We start from the raw sequence: 16,051 nt of genomic DNA, 5'->3' as shown, positions 1-16,051 counted from the left end.
AAGCTGCCATCGGATTTTACACCACTTCCTACCAGGAGAGAGTGAAATAGAGAAGAGGAGGGGGTGGGTGACTGATGGCTTTCCCTCCCCTTCTTCTGGCCCTTGGGTGAATTTGCTCACAGACATAGAAGGCTTAGGAGAAGTTTGCCACTGTTTTTTTCTCCAACCAAGCCTTGAACATGGCAGCTGCTCTTCCTTAATAGGTGGCTGCTCTTCCTCTGGCCCCGTCCTGCGATTTGTGCAAGAGCTCTTGCCAAAAATTAAAAAAAATGGCGAAAAATAGTCTGCCGTGCAAGCCACACTTCTACAGCTGCAATCCTATGCACTACTACTTGTAAGGAAGCCCATTGAACTAATTACTTCTGAGTAAACCCAGTAAGCCTGCAAACTGTTCTCAAAACTAAAATAATCAGCTACTATTTTGTAAAGCACATATAATGCTTTAAGCGTGAAACATCAAGATAAGATCTAAATACAGGCTGTGGCTGTGCGAATGGCATTTTGTGGTCCCTGTATGCAAGATGGTGTCAAAACCCAGATCATACGAATACACACTAAGCCTATATGTAGTGAACCAATTTTAAGCACCCATCTGGAAAGCACCCTGATGACATTTGCTGTTTGTTGCACAAGGAAAAAGTTGAAGGAGAAACAGGAAGTGTAGAATATAGGAGTTGTGGTGTTACCCAAAATGTGGGATTTTCCTGATGATTCCAATTTGTTAAGGAAGGCTGCTAAAACATGCACACAGATCATGTTAGGAACATAGAGAACTGCCTACGTTCTCATCAGCATGGAAACCCTCCATTTGGAGCAGATGACAGCTAATTTTCTGGAGGCTTTTGATATACTTATTCATATAGATTTAGATATATGGATAATTAGAATACCTTTATTAAAATACCTAATAAAATGAAAACTAGGGTTGCGCGTTTTGTTTTGTTTTCTGTTTTGTTTTTGGCCCAAATCCAAAACACCCTCATTTTGTTTTTTGTTCAAAATCAGCCAATCCGAAGCACCCCAATTTTGTTCTTTGTTCGAAATGGCAAAATCCAAATCTGAAATATTTTGGATTTTAAAAAATGGCCCCAGGGCAAAACTAGTGGGTGGGGGTGGTAGTGCCCAATGTGTGGAAGCTGCCACCCAAATTTCAGAGGAATTGGGCAGAGGGCTGATTTTTGGTGAATTTTTGAAGTTTAAGATTTTTCCCATAGGGAATAATGGTGGTTTCAGCAAAAGTATAGCTTCACTTTGGGGGGAAATGGGTGGCCCAGAACAGAGTAGGGTGTGTGGTAGCGCCCAGTGGGGGTAAGGAAGCTGCCAGAATTATTTCAAAGGAATTGGTCAGAGGGCTGATTTTTAAAGATTTAATGGAGTGTACACATCTTTAAGGTTCTTCCCCATAGGGAATTATGGAGGTTTCAGGAGCCCCATAACTGGGGGGGGGCACTGGGGTGGCCCAGAGCGAGTGGTGGTGTAGAGCACAGAGGGTGCCAACCACTCCCATGGGTTGCTACTGGGTTCTGGGTACTGGGTTCTGTTGTTTCTGTGATGTTTTAAGTGTAGATTCTCTGGTAGCATATGAGAGTGGATTCACAGTTTGTTGTAGAAATTCTCATATGCTACCAGAGAATCTACATTCAGAACACCTCAGAAACAACAGAACCCAGCACCTCATGGGTTAGCAACCCATGGGGGTGGTCGGCACCCTATTTGCACTACACCACCACTCGCTCTGGGCCACCCTGGTGCCCTCCAAGTGGAGTTATGGGGCTGCTGAAACCTCCATTATTTCCTATGCGGACAAAATCTTAAAGACACGTAAACTTCAACAAATCACAAATACTCAGCCCTTTGCCCAATTCCTTTGGAATCTGGGTGGTGGCAGCCTGGCAGACACCCATTGGGGCACTACCACCCAATCACTCTTCTGCCCCTGAATCCATTCCCAGGCTGGCATGCAGTAGCCATAGCAGGCTGGGCTCAGGCTGGCAACAAGGCAGGCATAGGCAATGTCATGGCATCATGGCAACTGAGGCATGCAGTGCTGCAAACTAGTTCTCTCTCTGTGTTCGATGAGGCAGAAAGGCAGAATGGCGACTACTAACTTGCTGAATGAATTGAAAACCCTTCCTTGAACTCCCCCACCCACACACACACACTTGCCCCGTCTTCGACCCTTCCCCTGGCCAATGTGGGGTCAGTAAAGAGTGGCAAGAGGCAAAAGAGCCAATGGGGAACAAGGAGGGAATCGTCAGCAAGTCAGCCCATGCTTTAGGTCACCAATCGGAAGGCTGGAAATGCGGGAAATTCAAAGATATGTCAAACACAAAACGGAGACTGACTCCGAGATTGCCACAAAATGGAGGTCCGAAACAACAAAACATTTTGTAGCCAAAACAGGGACATTTTGTTTTGTATACAAAACTTTTGGATCTGGAAAATGGGTGTTTTGTCTTGTCTACAAAACACCCGAAACAGGCTGTTTTGGGTACAAAACATTTTGTATCCGAAACGTTTCGCACATCCCTAATAAAAACTGGCTTCACAGATTAGTACACTGGTGTCCAATCAGATTTTAGAGTACATGGCTTATTGTATGTGTATAAGAGTGGAGATCTTGAGGGATGGCTCCATCACATCTGTTCCATTCTGGCTCCTGAAGGTAGGCCTGAGCTGAAAGTTCTCTAAAGAGAACTGTTGGCTTACAATTGAGGGGTCTGTGAAATTCATAGTGGGGGACCAAACTAGCTTTGTGGGGACAACAACATTTGCTGGCAGTTTTAAAAGGGCTTATTATGACTGTGGGGGAGGGGCATATTGTTGAGTAGCTGCAGCGGTGGCAGCCTTCCCAGGTGGATGTCAGCTGGCAGTTTTAGGGTGGGTGGTGGTAGTACTGGTTCACTACTGTCGCCTTTTTAGTGGCAGCAAAGGAGGTTCTCTCACTGGCTGGTGGCTTCCATTTCCCTTCAAAATATTCATTCCCCATATCCAATAAAATCGTTGAAGCACTTTCTAGTGTTGTGCAGACTGAAAGTTTGTATATGGGGTGGGGGTTTGTTTCAGGTCAGCAGTGCCATGAATGCTTTTGTGATGGTACTTTAGAGTACAGGGTATCTGATCTTGGAAAATGATTAAAAAGAAAGCAAATATGCATGTGTATCTTATTTGAGTGTAGCTCATATAACATCACCCCACAGGTACAAATATCAATCATCTTTACTATTCTGCTTGAAAAAACATGTATCCTTGAAAGTTCTGATCACTTTCAGCCCAACTATACTGGGGGTCCCTCCAGTCTGAGGAAATTCAAACTGAACAGTTCTCACCTCAGTTTGTGGGGGTTTTTGGCAGGAAGAATGGTAGAGAAATGTTTTCTAAAGAAGTAAAAATGCATAGGGGACAGTATGATCAACTTAAGAGTTAGAAGGTGGAACAATATAATGAGACTACAGCAGCTTATTGCAGCGAGTAACTCTTTAACCCACCAGAAGTTCTGCGGCTGAGCAGGAAAGACTCCTGCCTTATCCCCAAGAGGATCCAATTCCTTCTTCTGCCACAGCCATTGTGAATAAGTGCCATGTCACTTAAGAAGCAGTTTGCTAGAACACAATGGATGATCATAGTCCATTGGAGTCAAATCTTGGTTATCCAGATCACATATTTTGAGATTTGACCTTTGATTCCTAAATGGCTTTTGGAGCAAAAACAACAAAGTTGTGACACCCCGCCCCCCCAAAAAAAAAACCTCTGACATTTTTGGGATCCTCCTTGACAGATGTGAGTTTTATCCTCCAAGGCAAAACCCATGTTTTTGTCTGACAAATGTCTCTCACCAAGGAGGGTTGTGAGCAAGAACCATGAGACATGGAGAACAGTGCATGGGTGACTTCAATCATTTTTAAACAAATGCAGTAGTTATAACTGGCTCATGGATTATAAGTGGCTCACTGATGTTTTCTAGGCTATATAAATAGTTTGTTAAATAACACACTTTCATATCATTCACATTCACAGGAGGGTTTTTTTTGTTTTTTTTAAACCTGATGTGGTGAAAATTTCAACACCACTGTGGTCAATCTAGGATTTTATAGGGGAAATGACTCAATGTGGCCAGAACCAGAACCTAAGGGGTATACTTGTGAGTCAAATGGGCCATAACCCAAGATTTGGCTTTAAAAAAGCCAGATCTGGCAACAGAGCTTTGCATATGTAGGCCAGATGTTCTGTTTTCTTTAAGATGAGCAACTCAGAAGCTAGTGAAGTGTCTTTGTGGGTGGTTGTAAAGCATGAAGCCTTTGTGACCTTGAGGCAGAACAGCTATAAGATCTTACCTGTAATAGGACTTTATACAAAAATTTTATCCCCCATCAGTGTAGGATCAAATTTTCAGATTCACATATTCACTTCAGCTTTATCTCTGCTTTATTCTTAGCAATCTGTAGCCATGCATGTTAACCTTGCTTGAGAATTTTCTGCTTGTGTCTGAATCCTCACAACCTATCCAAACAGGATAATAGCTCCCAGGGGTATTCCCACATCCTCATGGCCCAAATCCTGTCAAGATTTATCTGCTCTATATATCTGTCACAATCTCTTCTACTTACAGCTGTGAGTTAGGACTACTGAGTGCTATTTATTTAGCAGTAAAGTATGTGAATAGCTTTACAAGACTTAGATAAGGCCCAATTATTTCTCCAGAGTGCTAACAGCAAACAAGCATTAATCACAGACAAGGGAATAATCAGGAGCACAAAAAGCTAGAATTGTGATTAAAGTTGTAAAGCTACTTATTTATACTATGCACACAGACAGGTTTTTAATGTTTGATTATTTAATGCTATAGAATTTTTCAGGTCAACTCTAATTCAAAATGCAAAACATGAATATTTCTTCCTGATAGGCCAGGAGTCCATCCTGAGGGTTCCATTAGCATAGTTTGTCTCAGTCGTTTCAGCTTGCAACATAGTAAGGGTGGCAGAAAAAGTAAGAATGGTAAGTGAGACAGAGACATTGAATGCCTCATTAAAGGCTGCAAACACCTCATCTTTATGAAAACATATTGGTAATAATCTCAAATGTCAGCCTGAAGTTTCCTTAGTCACTATTTCTTGGCAAGTGACTCTGTATAGGTCAATGAACCCTTTGCGAAGCTTGGCCTTGTTGGAAACGACACTTCTTGTTGAAAAGTCTTGTTCAGGTTCTATTGCAAAGGTATGTTTGGTTTTTCTCGCATCCAGTGAACCAAAATGTTAACATGGAAGGTAAATGCTTCAGAAAATAGTTTAATGGTAATAGTTAATAGCAATAATAAATAGAAAATATTTAATAGTAAATAGTTTAACTGCAGTGAATAGTTTAATAGGAATAACCTCAAGAAGTGTTTTAAACATTCATAAAGAAAAGAAATGTCTACCAATCCACCACTTTAGCACACAGAAATTTAGAATCCCATGAGATTCCTCTTGGCATTATTTTCCTATAATGGTGTCTGCCTTTACAATGTTCCACAGTTCTTTAGGAACATAGGAAGCTGCCATATACTGAGTCAGACCATTGGTCTATCTAGCTCAGTATTGTCTTCACAGACTGGCAGCGGCTTCTCCAAGGTTGCAGGCAGGAATCTCTCTCAGCCTTATCTTGGCGATGCCATGGAATGAACATGAAACCTTCTGCTCTTTGCAGAGTGCCTCCCTGTCCTGAGGGAAATATCTTACAGTGCTCACATGTGGTCTCCTGTTCAAATGCAAGGGCTCCCAGGGCGGACCCTGCTTAGGGGAAAAGGGGGAAAGTCATGCTTGCTACCCCAAGACCACCTCTCCTCTCCTCTCTCTTTAAAACTATCCCCACGATCGCCCAAAAGCAATCCTAAGGGAGCCAAGCCTGCTTTTGGGCGATCATATGCTGCAATGGGAGCTTCACGGCTCCCAGCAAGCCACGATAAATCCTCCTCCCCTTAAACGAGGTTAAAAGAGTGATTGTTCCATTAACATTGTTTTTGTACTCGTGTGTCGCCGCAACACGTGGTGACATATGAGTAGACCCCCAACCGAGAGGCTGCAAGCAGTCTCCCAGGCTCGGGGTTCTCTCCAGGATGCCCCACGTGCTTGCATGGGGCATCTTGGAACTTCTGGGGCCTGCACAGCTCTCGATCCCCACAGCCCAAGCCGGCTCCATGACGGAGCTGGCAGCCATGTGGGCGGTCAGTCTGGCTGCCCAGCTACAAGCGGCCTAAGCCTGCTCTCCCTGCAATCATTTATTTTATGGTTTTTAAAATTCTTAAATTTTTGTCATTGCAATCATGAGGACTTAAAGAGCTTAACTTTGGCTGAATTGTTCCCTCTGGCTTGACCAAACCCACAATTTTCACTTTTCACATTTTGATGTGATAACACAACAGTGCTATCTATCTATCTATCTATCTATCTATCTATCTATCTATCTATCTATCTATCTATCTATCTATCAATAAATATCTTTTCAGTTGTAGAATGATGCCTCTCCTGGCTTTAAGGAAACTGCACTAACAAATGCAAACTATACACACTCAGGTTTTAAGACTGAAAGGTCTTCTAATTTTTTCCCCAGTCCAGCCGTAAAACTCTGATTAGTTCTTTTATTAGATTTCTACCTCTGCACATGTCTAGCTTTGAAAACACCTTTGCCTATAGTTCTTTTACATTTTCTGAGTTGAAGTATCTGGTGGAATCCAAATAAGAGGACAGTACTTTGTATTGAATGTAGAGGGAGCTAGTTAGTAAGAAATGTATTAGTTTGTCTAGTAAATGGGTATGCTTGTGGGCTTCCAAAAACAAACAAACACACAAATCATTATCTTTGACTTAGATCACAGCTAAACATTCCAACCCCAATAGGTTTAAATGAACATTTACATAGAGAAAACCAAAGTGAAAGTGTCTTTTGCTTCAAATTATTCCTGCTTGAACTTCATATTTTTTAGATACTTTCTTTCAAATCTGAAACAATAAATAATTAAATTTGGTGATTTGGAATTTGTAGAGAACCTAGAGCCTAATCCTTAGCTCTCTCTTTTTGGCCATCTTTGGACTCAGGGCTCCAACTTCCTCTTATTAACATAATAAACAATTGACCGCAGAGATATACTCAGAATGATAAGAACTGCCGATGTGACTGTCCGCTATGCCTGGCTCTTAGGTACAGTTATCTGTATTTCTTTAAAATAAATATTAATCTAGCGCTCTTCGGTGCTACACTACCATTCTATGATGTAGGTCTACTAAGTGTGTGCCATAAAGTATTAATTGATTGGATGCATTTTTATCTGCACTGAAGAAAATAAAATGATGTGCCATTATAGGTCCTATTAGTAATTCTAATATGTAATTATGTTAATCATGTTCATTTTTGCTGTTATTCTAATATACCCAAATTTAACTGCAGCTTTCCTTTTAGGTAATTTTATATCAGCAAAAAGATCAAAGATATTCAGTGTAAACCATGTTTAGTGGCTTAGGATTATTCATTATGTAATTCCAAAAATAATGCAAGGAGCACATTTTCGCTAGTGAACTCAACTAATTCTTCAAAAAATATTTCTTAATTTAACCTTACTAAATAAGAAGTAAATAAAGGTAAAGTACCAAAATATTCATGTTAATATGTTCATTCAAGATCATATTTATCAGTGCAGACCAAATTGTCTTTTTATGAATACATCGCACAGTATTTAGCTTCACAAACATGGCACCTAGATTATTTTCAGAACTATATTCTGTGATGCTCATGCTGACCTTAAGAGGCACTAACTCATCTTTTCTGATACTATTCCATTAACTGCTTGCATATGAATATTGAAAGTTAATACAGGGAGTTAATTTTAATGTAGCTTATATTTTGCCTATACTGTAATCCCCACCCCCTCATGGTTTTCTTACATTTTCCTATAATAAGCATTGTTGCTCTGCCTACGTTTCTACTAAAAACTATTTGTGCATGTTTCAGCCACTGATAGCTACATGCATAGACTTTTTTAGCTACAGAAAACAAAGAACCTGGAACACAATTCCTACCGTTTCTGCCAACTGGAAAGTCCCAACTTTGATCATAGTACTTACTTACTGGATCGATGCTATTATGCATGAGTCATTTATTGCAACATAGTAGATCTCAGTTCTTGCATTAAAGAGGTATAACACTGAAGAAGGATTCAATTGCTTCCTTCTAGATTCTTGTTTAAATCTGTAATTACTTCTAGCCAGGGTTCACAGCTAGGCTTCAATCCAGCAGTTAGCCTGTGGTATAGTAACGAAGGGATAAAGTGTTACCTGAATCTGTGTGTTCAAAATAATGTGGGTTGGGTTCCTCAGTTGAACTGAATGGGATAGTCAGGGGGCTGGTTCAGATTAATCTCAGTCCACTGCAGCTCTTACATGTGATAAAGTTGGTGCCTCAGTGAATGCTCCCACCCCTACATCACCCAAGGACCTCAACATGTTCCCAGCACGTCCATTAATTATGTGTAAAGAGTTTTGTAATGCATGTAGAGGGGTGATTCTGATGATCACCCCTTTCATGCAAGTAAAGGACATGCCAAGAATGTGTTGGCATGTCCTTGAGTGATATAGGGGCAGGCACATTTGCATTATTTATTATTATTATTTCTTGTTTACACAGTCAGACAGGTGTTATTGACTGGTTTGTTTTATCCTATTATTATTATTATTATTATTTTTACACAGTCAGACAGGTGTTATTGACTGGTTTGTTTTATCCAGACATCGAGTCCTTCCTAAGGACCTGGGATGGCTGAATTTTATCATCAATACTGTTGGTTATTATAGATATCGTCGCAAAATATAGGCTGTTCCCAGTAAAGCTGCTTTTTGTAATTGGCTGGTGGTGATTTCTGTGGCCCCTATGGTGTTGAGGTGCTCTTCAAGGTCTTTTGGAACTGCACCCAGGGCGCCAATTACCACTATATAATTATTGCTTGTTTACACAGTCAGACAGGAGTTATTGACTGGTTTGTTTTATTCAGACATCGAGTCCTTCCCAAGGACCTGGGATGGCTGAATTTTATTGTCAGTTGTTATAGATATCGTCGTAGAATATAGGCTGTTCCCAGTAAAGCTGCTTTTTGTAATTGGCTGATGGTGATTTCTGTGGCCCCTATGGTGTTGAAGTGCTCTTCAAGGTCTTTTGGAACTGCACCCAGGGCGCCAATGACCACTGGGATTATCTGGGTCTTTTTCTGCCACAGCCTTTCAATTTCAATTTGTAGATCTTTGTATTTGGTGATTTTTTCTATTTCTTTTTCTTCTATTCTGCTATCCCCTGGTATTGCTATGTCGATTATTTTGACTTGTTTTTCTTTCTTCTCGACTACAGTTATATCTGGTGTATTGTGTGGCAGATGTTTGTCTGTTTGTAGTTGGAAGTCCCATAATATTTTTACATCTTCATTTTCAACAACTTTTTCAATTTTATGGTCCCACCAATGTTTGGCTACAGGTAGCTTGTATCTTTTGCAGATGTTCCAGTGTATCATCCCTGCTACCTTGTCATGCCTTTGTTTGTAGTCAGTCTGTGCGATCTTTTTACAACAGCTGATTAGGTGGTCCACTGTTTCATCTGCTTCTTTACAAAGGCGGCACTTGCTGTTTGTGGTTGATTTTTCGACTTTTGCTCTTATTGCATTTGTTCTTAGTGCCTGTTCTTGCGCAGCCAGTATTAAACCCTCTGTTTCTTTCTTCAAGTTGCCATTCTTAAGCCATTGCCAGGTCTTGCTGATGTCTGATTTTCCACTTATATTGTGCAAATATTGACCACGCAGTGGCTTATTTTTCCATTTTTCTGCTCGGTTCTTGACTTGTTCTTTCTTGTAGGCCTGCTTTGTTTCATTGGTGTTGAATAGTTTCTCCTTATTGACCATTTGAAGTGCATCTTCTTCACTGTCCTTGATATATTCTTCAAGGCCTCTTTTCTCCTCCTCTACTGTTTGATGGACTTGCAGCATTCCTCTTCCACCTGAGCTGCGAGGGAGGTAGAGCCTATCTACATCACTGCGGGGGTACAGAGCATGATTGATGGTCATGATTTTCCTGGTCTTACGATCTAGCGTCTCTAGCTCTGCCTGGGTCCAGTCTATTATTCCTGCAGTGTATCTAATAACAGGTATAGCCCAGGTGTTTATGGCTTGTATGGTGTTCCCGCCATTGAGTTTGGACTTGAGGATTTTTCTAACTCTCCTGATGTATTCACTTCCAATTTTTCTTTTAACTTCAGTGTGTGCAATGTTATCAGCCTGGAGAATGCCCAAGTATTTGTAAGGTTCTTTCTCTTCCAGGTTCTTGATCTTGCTTCCATTGGGCAGTTCTATTCCTTCTGTTTTTGTTATTTTTACTCTTTTCATTTTTAATGCAGCACACTTGTTTAGTCCAAACTCCATTGCTATATCACTACTGAATATACGGACAGTGTTTAGCAGTGATTTGATTTCTGACTGGGACTTTCCATACAACTTCAGATCGTCCATGTACAGCAGATGGTTGATTTTTTAGATGTTTGGTATCCGAGGCCTGTTTTGTTGAGTATTTGTGAAAGTGGGGTCATGGCGATTACAAACAACAGAGGGGATAGTGAGTCCCCTTGGAAAATGCCTCTTCTAATGCTTACCTGTCCAAGTGCCTCGCCATTGATTGTTAACTGTGTACTCCACATCCTCATTGCTTTTTAAATAAATATCTGAATGTGTTTGCTGACACCAGTTGTTTCTAAACATTTTAGTATCCATGTGTGAGACAATGAATCGAAGGCTTTCTTGTAGTCAATCCATGCAACACTTAGATTGGTTTTTCTTCTCTTGCAATTTTCTAAAATCATTTTGTCAATCAGCAGCTGGTCTTTTGTGCCTCTGGTGTTTGGGCAATTTCCTTTCTGTTCAACTGGAAGCTGTTTGTTAGTTAATTAGGTGTTGCATCACTTCATCTGCTGTTACTCCAGTTAATAATTTGAACATGGTTGGCAGGCAGGTTATCGGTCTATAATTACTTGGAACTGCACCTTTTGCTGGGTCTTTCCTGATGAGATGAGTTTTCCCAGTTGTTAGCCATTGTTCAATATCACCTCCTTGCAAAATGTGATTGAACTGTTTTGATAGTTGTTTATGAAGGCTTGTTAGGTGTTTAAGCCAAAAGCCACGCAGTTCATCGTCGCCTGGTGCAGTCCAATTTTTAATTTTCTTTGCTCTTTTACTTATTAATTCTGGTGTTATTATTAGTTCTCGCATTTGTTGGTTACATTTTTTGACCTCTTTCATCCAGCCTGCTTTTTTATTATAATCTATTGGATTGTCCCATAATTCCCGCCAGAATTGCACTGTTTCTTCTTTATTTGGTGTTTCTAGGTTTCTTGCAGTTACTCCTTCTATGCTTTGGTAGAAACGTCTCTGATTCCACTGGAATTGGAGATTCTGCCTGTGTTGTGTAATTCTGGCTTCATATCTGCTAATCTTCTTTGACACTGCGGTTATTTGCTGCTTTATTATTTCCAGGACTTCTCTAATTTTCCTTGAATCTAGGTGGTATTTTTGGATCAGATAATGTTTGGTGTTTTCATTCTTCAGCTTCTTGTCTTTCATAACTTTCAATTTACTAGCATCTGATCTAAGCCTGGAGATTTTATTTTCTAATCTAATCTTCCATTTAGGTGATGTACTGCTTTCTTTTTTGACAGGTCCGCTGATCTTATATCCGAGCTCTTGTGTTGTTGTTGTTGTTGCTGCACTGTACATTAGTTGGTTTGTTTCTTGCAAATTATTGGTTGTTATTTCTGCAAGTGCAGCATTGACATCTTTTAATGCCCGAGCAAGTTGTTTTTTGGCAACTGTTTTTAGAGCAGGAAGTCGAACCCTGGTGGTTGTTTGGTTCATGTGCTCAGTTATTTTTTGCTTTAGTTCTTGTTGCTTTTCTGTTAAACGACATTTGGGTTTTTGAGGTGAAGGCAAAGGGGAGGTTGCCTGGTTTTGATTTTGAAACAGTTCAGCAACAGTGGCATCCTCGATTTCCAACACCTCCTCCACCTGCGCCTGAGCAACTTCTTCAATTGGTGATAATTCTTCAACCATATCTTGAGCCTGTGTTGCTCTTTGCAGTTCTTCCTGCTCAACTCCTGTGAATACTTTATTTCTTATTATGAATCTTCTCTGGTCTGCTAGCCTTTGTTCTGTTATTTCTGTGTCTGGATGCTTCTCTTTCCAAATTTGGTACATTCTTTTTAAATAACCTCGTCTAGTTGGACTAGACTTGTAATAGCAGATCATTATTTCCTTGTTGGCATTTTTCGTATATTTTTTTCGGTTAAGCGACATTTCTTCCAGTAACTTTGCTGTCCAGTAACTTTCCAGCCCTGGTTGCTCAACTGAAGATCCTGAGTCCTGTTGCCCACTTGCCACCAGATGTCCAGGGACTATAGCATCTGGCGCGGTCCTTGTTGACCCGGGCGACGACCGATACGGTATAGATTTATTAAAGTTATGTCTCACCATATTGTTGATGGGAGAGGCACTCTTTGTCTTGCTCCTCTGGTGAGACCTGTCCAGTATGGTTGGACCCCTGGCATAGCTCTCACCTTCATCAGATCACACAAGCCCCACAACCATGCCAAGGTAGTGCCTCACTGGGAGATATTATTATTATTATTATTATTATTAATAATAATAATAATAATTTCAATTTCTATACCATCCTTCCAAAAATGGCTCAGGGCTATTTACACAGAGAAATAATATATAAATAAGATGGATCTCTGCCCCCAAAGGGCTCACAATCTATAAAGAAACTTAAGACAGACACCAGCAACAGTCACTGGAGGTACTGTGCTGGGGGTGGATAGGGCCAGATACTCTCCCTCTGCTAAATAAAGAGAATCACCACATTAAAAGGCTGGAGCCTCTTTGCCAAGTTAGCAGGGGTGTGCATGAGGCTCCAGCCTTATGTCTACGAGCAGCAGTGGACTGAGGCTCATCTGAACTGGCTATATGCATGCAAGATATATATAGGCACATCTGAATGGATCGTTGTATGTCTGAGAATGAATGCATGCCCAAGTCCAATATGTTCATATATTCTTTTCGTAATTCCTCTGTTAATTGACCTGAAAATAATGTAAACACTGAGACTACCACCACTGAGACCACTAGCTTTTGGCTAGTTTGATTGCTTTCAGTGGGACATAGCCATGAATCAAGCCTTGCTTGTTTATGTCTTTATTCCTACATAAAAATGTAATATTTGTTTGGCTTTTTATTTTATTTTAAATGAAACATTATTTGCAAAGAAACTTTTTGTCATTTTCTGGTCAAAACTTTACATATTTTATTTTAATGAATTATTTCCAAAATGCTTATATTGAAACCGAATACATTGCACTAACTTGGAACTGTGACCTTTCCTTTTCTCGATTGTGTATTTTATAAATAATATATTATGTTTATTTTAGATATTTAAATATGTGGTTTTTCCCCCTTATAAGCAAAATGTTCTGCCACTAATCCCAGTCTTGTGTTATACAGTTTTTCCTGTAAACGTGTAGTACCTGACATGTGTTTGTTTCTTAGGCAAACGTGTAAAACCCTTCAAGAACAAGGAGATTTCTGCTGTGCCTGATGACAATTTTTGATTATTCCACACACACACAATATTCTGGCTCCACGTTTGGGTCAATAGTTGTGATGAATCCTAGTCTTGGTCGGATTTTCAGGAAAGGCCAGAAGGTTCGTTGAGGAGTAAAGAGTCAAAAACACTCCCGAAAGATGTTCCAGCTTTGGTTTAATACTCACAGAGCAGCAGGTGTGTACAGGTTTCAGTAGTTGTAGCAGAATTTGATGTATCTTATTGTTCCTTACACTCATCTGGAGCACCATGTCATCATGAAATTTAGATTACTGTTAGACAGATTAACCATGCTTTGAGTAAGAAAATGTTTCTGAGGGGTGTGTGTGTGTATTTTGATGTCATTCAAAATATACACACACACACCCCTCAGAAACATTTTCTTACTCAAAACATGGTAAATCTGGCTAAGAGTAATCTAAATTACTGTTAATTAGTTACATGTGTAATTTACATAAGAACATTATATAAGCAATGTTTGTTACTTATGTTGTGATCAAACAGGTTTTGCAGGTTTTGTAGAACTTCAAGCTGTACTCCAGCAAAGTTGAAACTAGCCCATTGATGCTCTGTAGTAAAAATGTACATTTTAGTATGATTATTGCAGGCATTTACTCAACAGTTTCTCTTGCAAGAACTATATGTCTTAATGTACAGATAAAAACTAAAAATATGAAATTATATACATTTCTGTACACTCCATGATGTGACCCTGTGTTTCAATCAATAAATGAAAAGAAAATAGCCTGTTTTTCTCTATTGGTTACCAGTGTGTTTCCAGGCACTATTTAGGTAGTTGATCTTTAAAGCCCTAAATGCTTTGGGACCATACTCGGACTGTCTCCTCCCATGTGAATCTGCCCACCTCATGAGAAATTGTACAGAAGCTCTTGTGTGTGTGTGTCCTTTTTAAAAATAATAAGGTTGTCCACATGAGAGAGGGCCTTTTCAGTGACAGTTCCCTGGGCTTGACCCATCCCTGTGCATATTCTGCCCTCTTTTGAAACAAAGAGGTGTTTCAGAACAGAACATACTTTATTTCAGTCATTGACCAGAAACATTATCACACACAACAGAACGTAGTTTGCATAAAATATAACAAAACTTAGCCACTGTGTTGGTATGTTTATGATTAAAATTTGACAATAAAATGTTTAAGAGAGACTCATCTGGATAACCAGGAAACATCACAAGATACGGCAAGATAAGTGTTGATCGATCATTCTTGTGGAGGTCACAATGTAAAATAGCATGTTCAGTAGTCTCGATATCGCCTGACCCGCAAGGGCAAAGTCGGGATGCATAAGGAACCCCCCTAAACCTCCCTTGGAGCACCGCTGTAGGGAGCGCATTTAATCGAGCTAAAGATAGCGCCTGCCTGAACTTGGAAAAAGAAATATTATTTAAGTATGCAGCGGTTTTTGTGTTAAAAAGCTGATCTCCAAGGTAAACACCTTTTGGGATTTTGGCAACTTCTAACTGTAGATCAGTGTCAGAAATACGTTGTTTAATAGACTTCCTAGCACAATCATAACCCAAACTAATAAGCATATCCAGTGAAAACCCGTAAAATTGGGATTTTGTTTTAACAAGACGCTTCCAGGTAGAATTGAAATTGTCAGTTAATACCAAGGGGGCAAGTCCAGATTGAGAAAAGACAGTGGGGCTCTGGGGATGCCGTCCAGTCATTTGGAGAGGCCCCCACCACCGGTGACAAGAGTAGCAGTGGCAGTAGGCACAGGTTAAAAAAAATTCACACGGGAGGAGGTTCTCGTGGTGGTGGTGGTGGGCCTCTGAAGGCCTTCAGGTCTGGGCTCCTTTTTGCACTAGGTGCACCACTACCTGTACCATTCTTTTCTCCTCTCTCTTCTCTTTTCCCTTCTGGTCTTCACTTATTTTGATTATTCTGAAAGAGTTCTGGTGAACTAAAAAGCTCACTTATTTTTCTGTGACATTTTAATTGGTTCTAATAAAAGGCATTATCCTACTGTAATATTTAGGTTTTTTCCCCAATAGACCAAGACAGCTTCTTACAGACTTAGTGCAATTTCAGTTTCCTCATGACACTTTCCCCAGATGTGTCAAAATAACACATATGTAGTTCTGTTATTAACTTTTATGCCCAGCCTGATTTAATTTACTATATATGATATTGTATGTTACCTTATGTCACATTTGGTTAGAATAAAAGATCTTCCAGTTGGGTCAGTGATATCTGAGAGTGTTAAATTGATTAAAGAATTCAAAACTGATGCTATTTAGAATTACAAAATGAAAAAAGTATATGAATGTTATTTCTCCATGCCTTTGAAATAAATTCCATCGTTAACAAAAGTACTACCGTTTCTAAACATCAAGCTTTACTATTTATATTTACTTGGACTCCTGTCATCATGGAG

General features: G+C 39.9%; 1 protein-coding gene across 7 annotated transcripts in view; it reads left to right on the top strand.

The window, feature by feature from the left end:
- The window catches only part of TAFA2 (TAFA chemokine like family member 2), a 259,077-nt gene that overhangs the window by 229,746 nt on the left and 13,280 nt on the right, over positions 1-16,051 (top strand). For 6 of the 7 annotated variants that reach the window (XR_008307946.1, XR_008307947.1, XR_008307943.1 and 3 more), the window contains one exon: positions 13,598-13,829. The exons of the other annotated variant lie outside the window; for it this stretch is intronic. The gene's annotated coding sequence lies outside the window, so the exon portion shown is untranslated. The remainder of the gene's footprint in view (positions 1-13,597; positions 13,830-16,051) is intronic. 7 annotated transcript variants of the gene reach the window in all.

Source organism: Hemicordylus capensis, chromosome 5, assembly GCF_027244095.1.
Source record: "Hemicordylus capensis ecotype Gifberg chromosome 5, rHemCap1.1.pri, whole genome shotgun sequence".
Classification (NCBI taxonomy): Eukaryota; Metazoa; Chordata; class Lepidosauria; order Squamata; family Cordylidae; genus Hemicordylus; species Hemicordylus capensis.
The sequence above is the reverse complement of the archived record's forward strand: the minus strand, read 5'-3'. Positions and strand labels throughout refer to the sequence as shown.